The sequence below is a fragment of the Cibotium barometz genome, chromosome 12 (assembly GCF_041138505.1).
Source record: "Cibotium barometz isolate CiBa-2024 chromosome 12, ASM4113850v1, whole genome shotgun sequence".
Classification (NCBI taxonomy): Eukaryota; Viridiplantae; Streptophyta; class Polypodiopsida; order Cyatheales; family Cibotiaceae; genus Cibotium; species Cibotium barometz.
Window position 1 is genome coordinate 19986745 of NC_141057.1, and position 7643 is coordinate 19994387.

Here is a 7643-nt window from a genome sequence, read left to right on the forward strand (position 1 = left end):
GAAAAACATTTCCAATTTCACAGATTTGGTGTCTATGTTGATTATAGAAGAGAAGAGCTTGGGTGAAGACCAGCTGTCTTCACAAAACAAAAACAGTTCTTCAGGGCAACAGGCCTTCTACATGAGTTCAATAAGAGGACGAGGTAGAGGAGGCCGTGGGTGGATGCAGTCAAGGAGGTGGCCGAACAAGTAATCAGAATTATGGCCAGCAGCAACAACAACAACAGTCCCAGCATTTACAACAACAACAACACGCAGGTGGAAGAGGCCAATTCAGAGGCAGGGGGAGTCAAAGAGTTCGTTGAAATTGGCAACAAAGGCAGCATAATGATACACGTGGATGCTTTTATTGTGGTAAGCTTGGACATGTGCAGGCAGATAGTTATAAGAAGCAGACTGACATGCAAAATGGGAAATTGCAGTAAAACAACTATTCATCCTCGTGAGCAGAAACAATGAGGATAATGAAAGGTTGTTTGTTATGCAGCATGTCGTGAATGCCATGTCTGAAAATGTTGAAGCAGCACAAAAAGATGATGTATGGTACGTTGATTCAGGTGCTTCGAACCACATGACAAGTCATGGGGAGTGGTTCAAGGAGATGAAAATTACAAGGCTAGATTAATACCCAAAGGATATGCACAGACATATGGCATTGATTATGAGGAAACTTTCAGCCCAGTTGCCAAGATGGCAACAGTGAGAGTTGTGATAGCACTGGCTATATCAAAGAAATGGTCTTTACATCAGATGGATGTAAAGAATGCATTCTTGCATGGGGATTTGCAGGAAGAGGTGTATATGTTGCAGCCACCTGGTTATGAGGATTTGACTCACCCTGAGCATGTTTGCACAGGTTGAAGAAAGCCTTTTATGGCTTAAAACAAGCACCAAGAGCATGGTCTGACAAGATTTTTGAATATCTTGTCACTACTGGCTTTCATGTAGACAATGCAGATTTCTGGTTGTATGTGAGACATAGTCATAGAGGGGTTGTGCTTGTTGTCATCTATGTAGATGACTTGATCATTACAGGGGACCATGATGCAGAGATCTTTAATGTAAAGATCTAACTTCGACAGAAGTTTGAGATGAAGGATCTGGGGGAGCTCAGATATTTCTTGGGCATTGAGGTCATTAGGTCACCACATGGTATTGGATTACTGCAGAGACAATATGGCTTGGACATGTTGTCGAAGTATGGTATGACAGGCTGTAAGCCTATCTTAGTGCCATTGGATCAAAATGGCAAGTTGAGTGCAGATTTAGGAGAGATTTTGTACGATCACCAGGCCAAACTTGAGTTATGCTGTTGGGTTGGTGAGTCAATTTATGCAGGTTCCTCGGAAGCCGCATTTGGATGCATTGAGATGCATACTGAGGTATGTGAGGTCTACCTTGCATTGTGGACTATTTTATGCAGGTTCCTTGGAAGCCGCATTTGGATGCATTGAGATGCATACTGAGGTATGTGTGGTCTACCTTGCATTGTGGACTATTTTATAAATCTAGGACAGAGATATGTGTACATGGGTACACACATGGTGATTGGGCTGGTAGTATCTGAGATAGAAGATCTACTAGCGGCTTCATGTTTTCTTTGGGGAATGCTCTTGTGACTTGGAACAGCGAGAGGCAGTCTATGGTTGCTCTATCTAGTATAGAGGCCGAGTACAGAGGTTGAGTACAGAGGTGCTGCTATGGCAGCATGTGAGGTAGTTTGGTTGGGAAAGATACTTGCAGATTTGGGTCTATCAGTGGATAGAAAAGTTGTCATTTTCTGTGACAACATAAGCGGTATACAGTTGGCCAAGAACCTAGTTTTTTATACTCTCATGAAGCATATAGAGGTCCACTACCATTTTGTGAGAGAGAAGGTCTTGGCAGGAGACGTTGACCTTGTTTATGTCAGCACACAGGATCAGGTAGCTGACATCTTCACCAAAGCATTAGGTACAGAGAAGCTCCACGGTTTTAGGGCTTCGCTTGGTGTACATGAGATGGAGTTGAGCTCTAGGGGGAGTCCTGAGATATCGAGCTCATCTACTAGTGAGGCGGTGGACACTGATGATCCGCCTCGGGGATAGGCCCCACACTTACACCACTGGCATGGTTGGTGAGATCATGGGTGATATGCGGCCAGTGGGATTACATGCTGTGTGACAGCCATTTTAGAGACTGGCATAGTTATAGCGCCAGCTCATTCAGTTGAGTTCACACTATAGAGAACCCTAGTATGTATTTGGTTGAGTACCTTTCATATTGTGTATACTCTTATCTTTGTATATGGTGTGCTGAGTGTTGAGTGAAGAAGAAGAAGATTTTCAGCCTCTCACCTTGTGTGCTCTCTTTTAGGGTTTTCTGAGTAGGTGTGCTTGCAAGAGCTCAAGCTCTCTTCTCCCCTACATCTTTTCACTTTTGGATAGGTGGTCACAATATTTGTAATTGTTGAGAACTAGGTTAATGGAATTTCTCATGGGAATTCCATGGCCACACTACTAATGGATGCCTTGTGTCTTACCTCACATCTTCATCCTTATGTGCCTCTACACTTTTTATCACAAGGCATAGATCTTACATAAACAGACTCACCAATTTTGTATTTTTCATAGCAACACTTGGAAATATGATTGGTCCACAACCGTAGACATTGTACACCTTGTGTGTTGGTTTTGTCAATTAGGCATCCACATAAATAGGTGGTACATTAATCTCATTACATCAATGATATTGGGCATTGGTTGTGTCACTAGTACTTTTGTGTGCACCTCAACACCTTTTGTATTGTAGATGCTTCAACATGTGTTGTAGACTGTACAATAGCTGGCACCATAGTTGGTGGAGAAAAAGGCGACATGTTTATATATTTTTTCTCTTTTCTCTTTTCATTTCTATTGTGGTTTGGTGGGTTTGTTTCACTATAAATTTTGTCTTTATTCTAAAGGAAATCATAATAAATTTACATGTGAAAAGGATTTGTATAGAAACCTTAGGGTATTATGTGTGCATCTTGCTATACTTAGTAAACGACCTTTATGTAAAGGATAAAGGAACTTAGCTTATAAAGAGAATTAAGGGGGATTAAGAGCATTATTCACAATGATCATCTAGCTAGATAATGATCCTTAAGGAATGAAAAATGGCCTTCCACAAAAGCAAGAAATGCATATTGGAAGTAACTATCTTTCAAAAAAGGAAGAAACAAATATTGTAAGGAATTGTTATTGTTGAAGTGACATAATATTTATAAGGCATGTTACATCCTTATTTTGTATTTTCCAAGCATGAGTTAACTCATGTTTGTAGCACCCCCATTATAAGGAGTATGGTTTCCAAGTGTGGTTAGCCCCCCTTGAGCACACACATCTACATGGGCATAGAGAGACTCTAGCATGCTATGGCGATGTGCCACTCTTCCTAAATAATTATTTCACAAAAAGGTAAGCTTCGAGGAAGTTAAAGATAGGAGGGGTCCCTTTGGACTATATTTACCCTTTCATTTTCCACACTACCTTTGTCTGTGGGACTACTTTGAAACCCTTTTTCCATCTTGCAATCCTCATGACCCATATGTGATATTTTCATCTCCAATAACCTTGTACAATCGAGCATGGAGGGAAGTAGAGTGGGAAAATAAATTGGGGCTCCAATATATCATCTTAAAAAGCAAGGGTTTTCACACCACTCACAATGTATCATGGTTCAGCCAAGGCCTCCTATGGCTATAAGGCTACAAAAGAAGAATAATCAGTATGTCAAGGATTTTTATAAATAGATGCAAGAATTACTACAAGGTCGTGCAAAAACGTATATTGAACTTTAAAAAGGGTGACTTTGTTTTCTTGAAAGTCCCTACAAACTTGGAGACTCTCAAGACATGAAAGTGTCAAAAGCTCTCTCCTAGATATTGGAGTCCATTTAAAATCCTTTTCCCCATGTTAAATGGTCTCTCTCTCCATATATCCTTGCCACCCACCAAATGAACCTCCATTCCTTGCCTCTTGCTCTACACCATTGGTCACTTACTAAATGGCCAGATCAGATGCTTGTGTAAGGAGTTTCTTGGTGATGTCACATGCACACCAGTAGCTGCAACCATTTTTATAGTCTGGCAGTCAGCTCTTCAGCGTCATCAAATTCCAAGTGGACAAACCCCAAGGCGGATGTTAGTCGCCAAGTTACACTTGAAGTACATAGTAAAGAGAAGTTCATCTTGCAATGAAGGCTGATGTGTGCACTACCAATGGACCAATAAACACTTCTTAATAATTTCTCTCATGTGGGAACTCTGTATTACTTAATTTCACAGATTTCTCTCTCTATCTCCTTTTTGATATGTTGTGTATCTCTATATCTCTCTCTCTCTCCCTTTTGTATCCTATGGTGGATCCTTGTTTTCCATTCTCACTCTATCATGTGGTGGATCCATCTTTTTTCTTCTCTCTCTATCCTATGGTTGATCTCTCTCTCTCTCTCTCTCTCTCTCTCTCTCTCTCTCTCTCTCTCTCTCTCTCTCTCTCTCTCTCTCTCTCTCTCTCTCTCTCTCGGAATTCTATCTTCCTTCCTTTATCATGTGGTGGCAGACAACTCTCTAAATTGTATGGTGGATTTCTTTTTATTCTCTCTCTCTCTCTCTTCCTCATATTTATTAAATATCTTGTGGTGGATATTCTTGTCTTTCTCTCTCAGTCTCATTTCGCATTATATTTATCTTCTATCCTTAGTCTCATAAAGTGATCCTACAAATTTGATGGCACAAGAACAACCTCTTGCAACATGGGCACTCCTCTTCCATGGATGTGCTACTCATCCTTAAAATCTGCATTCTTGTATTTAGATAATGGAAGAGGAGGCATACTATGTATTAATGAGAGGCACTTGTTAAGTGGAAGGATAGAGAGGATGAAGCGTCCATATGGGAGAACTTGAGTACGCTTACAAATAACTATCTAGATTTTGTTTTTGTGGAATAAAAATCTTCTTAAGGGGGAGTTAATGTCACATAGCATGTAGCATGTACATGGTCGCAAGCACAACTACGAGACCACATTCTAGAGAGCGGGTGATGAGCGAGTCCAGGGTTCAAGGGTGAGACATCCCGGTCGGAGTATCGTGGTATCTGGGTGAATATCCGGGTGAATGTGGACAAGAAGGCCCCTACATATATCCTAGTAGGGATGGAGAGATCCCTCATTCTTACTTTATAGATGGGTGGTGACTCCAAGCCCTATGTCTCTAATCCGCATAGTCTAAGAGTGTCTGTGTAGTCGAGGACCACGGCGTATGCATCACATTAGTATCATAGCTTGTAGGTTGCTTTCTCTTCCCCGTGTGATCGAGGTTTAGGCTTGCAAAGGATAAGGAACCTTATCTTTTAATTTTTGGGTGGTGGAGAGGAGACACATAATTGTGAGTCCTCTAGAAGTATACCACAATGGCCACACTACTAAGTGTATGATGTATGCCTTGTGTCTCACCTCATATTCTATATCCTTTTATGCCTCTACACATTTTATCACAAGACCTTACATAACATGTTCACCAATTTTGCAGTTGTCATAGCAGCACTTGGAAAGATGATTTGTACACAACTGTAGATATTGTATGCTTACCTTGTGTGTTGGTTTTGTCGATTAGGTATCCACATGAATAGGTGGTACATTGATCTCATCTAATCTTGATGATATTGGACACTGGTTGTGTCATTATTAGTTTTGTGTACCTCAACACCTTCTTATCATAGATGCTTCAACATGTGGTGTAGACTGTAGAATAATTGGTGGTGGAGAAAAAGGTGGCATGTATTTTATCTTGTGTCTTTTCTTTTTCTTGTGGTTTTGTTGGTTTCTTTCACCATAAATGTTGTCTCTATTCCAAAGAAAATCATAATGAATTTACATGTTAAAAGGATTTGTGTCAGAAAACTTAGGGTATTATGTGTGACATCTTTCTATACTAAGTAACGATCTTGATGTAAAGGATCAAGGAACTTATTTTATAAAGAGAATTAAGAGAATTGTTTACAATTCTCATCTAGCTAGATAAGGATCCTTAAGGAAGAAACAATGACCTTCCACAAAACCAATAAACCCATATTGCAAGTAATTATCTTTCCAAAAAAGAAAGAAACACATATTGTAAAGAATTGTTATTATTGAAGTGATAATATAAGTCCTTTAAGGACACCTTTTTTGGATGTCAACTCCATCCACATTTTGTATTTTCCAAGCATGGGTTAACTCATGATTGTATCACCCCCCCTAAGGAGTATGGTTGCCCAGCGTGGTTAGCCCCCTAGAAGCATACACATCTACATGGACGTATAGAGGCTTTATCATGATAAAGTAGCATCCCACTTTGCCTAGCTAGCCCCTTATTGTTTCACAAAAGACAAGCTTTGGGGAAGTTAAAGATAGGAGGGGTCTCTTTGGAGTATATTTACCCCTTTCATTTTCCACACTACCTTTGTATGTGGAACTACATGGAATCTCTTTTACCATCTTGACATCCTGACTACCCATGCGATATTTTCACCTCTAATACCCTCGTCCAATCAAGAATGAAGGGAACTAGACTAGGACTATGAATTGGGGCTCTGAAATACCATCTTCAAAACCAAGATTTTTCACACTACTCATTATGTATCATGGTTTATAAACCACTCATGATGTATCCAAGTGTTTTCACACCATTCATGTTGTATCATGGTTTACACACTAAGTATGGATATAGTGAAAGGCCAACATTTGTCCCCATTAGCATACTTTCTAGAGATTCTAGCACCCCAATTAGCATGCTAAGTTAGGGTTCTAACCAACTCTCCAATATTCCACAAAGAAAAGCTTAGGGGAGTTAAGGATAGGAGGGGTCCCTTTAGATTATATATACTAAACTTGTCTCTTTTTTTATTTTATTTTATTTATTTGAAGTATTTAAATAGCAGGTGATAAAAGTTCCTATCAGGAGATGCATCGATCTAGTTTCTAATCATAACTACATAGGAAAATTAGGGATTTTGAACAAGGTTTGGAAGTATTTAAAATATATATATGGTATGGCATAATAATATATTTAATTTTGGAGAGAGATTCACTAGATTGCTATAAATACAAGTTTGAAAAGGTGAATGCTTATTGGGAATGTGGAGTGGCTCTATATGTAGCTTAATCAGGTGAACAGGGTCTAGTTCAACCAACCTCAACCAAACCACAAAGTGTTTTGATCCAACTGAATCAGTTTGTCTGATTATTTGATTAGGTACTTCTTTCACAAGTCTATGGTTAAACTCCAATGTCTAGATAGTAAAAGTGAAGGAGAAGATGACTAAGCTCATAATCTTTTTTGTTGATTCATGTGTCTTCTCCTCAATTATAAGGACCTCCAAGCGAGTTATCTTCTACAATTGACTCTCCATTTCAAAATTTTGATATCTGTTAGAATTTTGACATATGGTTAGCAATAACATATTACATTACTTTTTACACAAGCATAACTTCTACAAGAAGAGGAACCGCCATATAATTTGACCCAGAGGAAATCACACTGAATAAGGTTTTGCGTGAAGATTGAGGGTATTAAGCGTGGCGTCTTCCTAGTTAGTAACGACCTTGAGGTGAAAGCTCAAAGGACTTAGCTTTTAAATA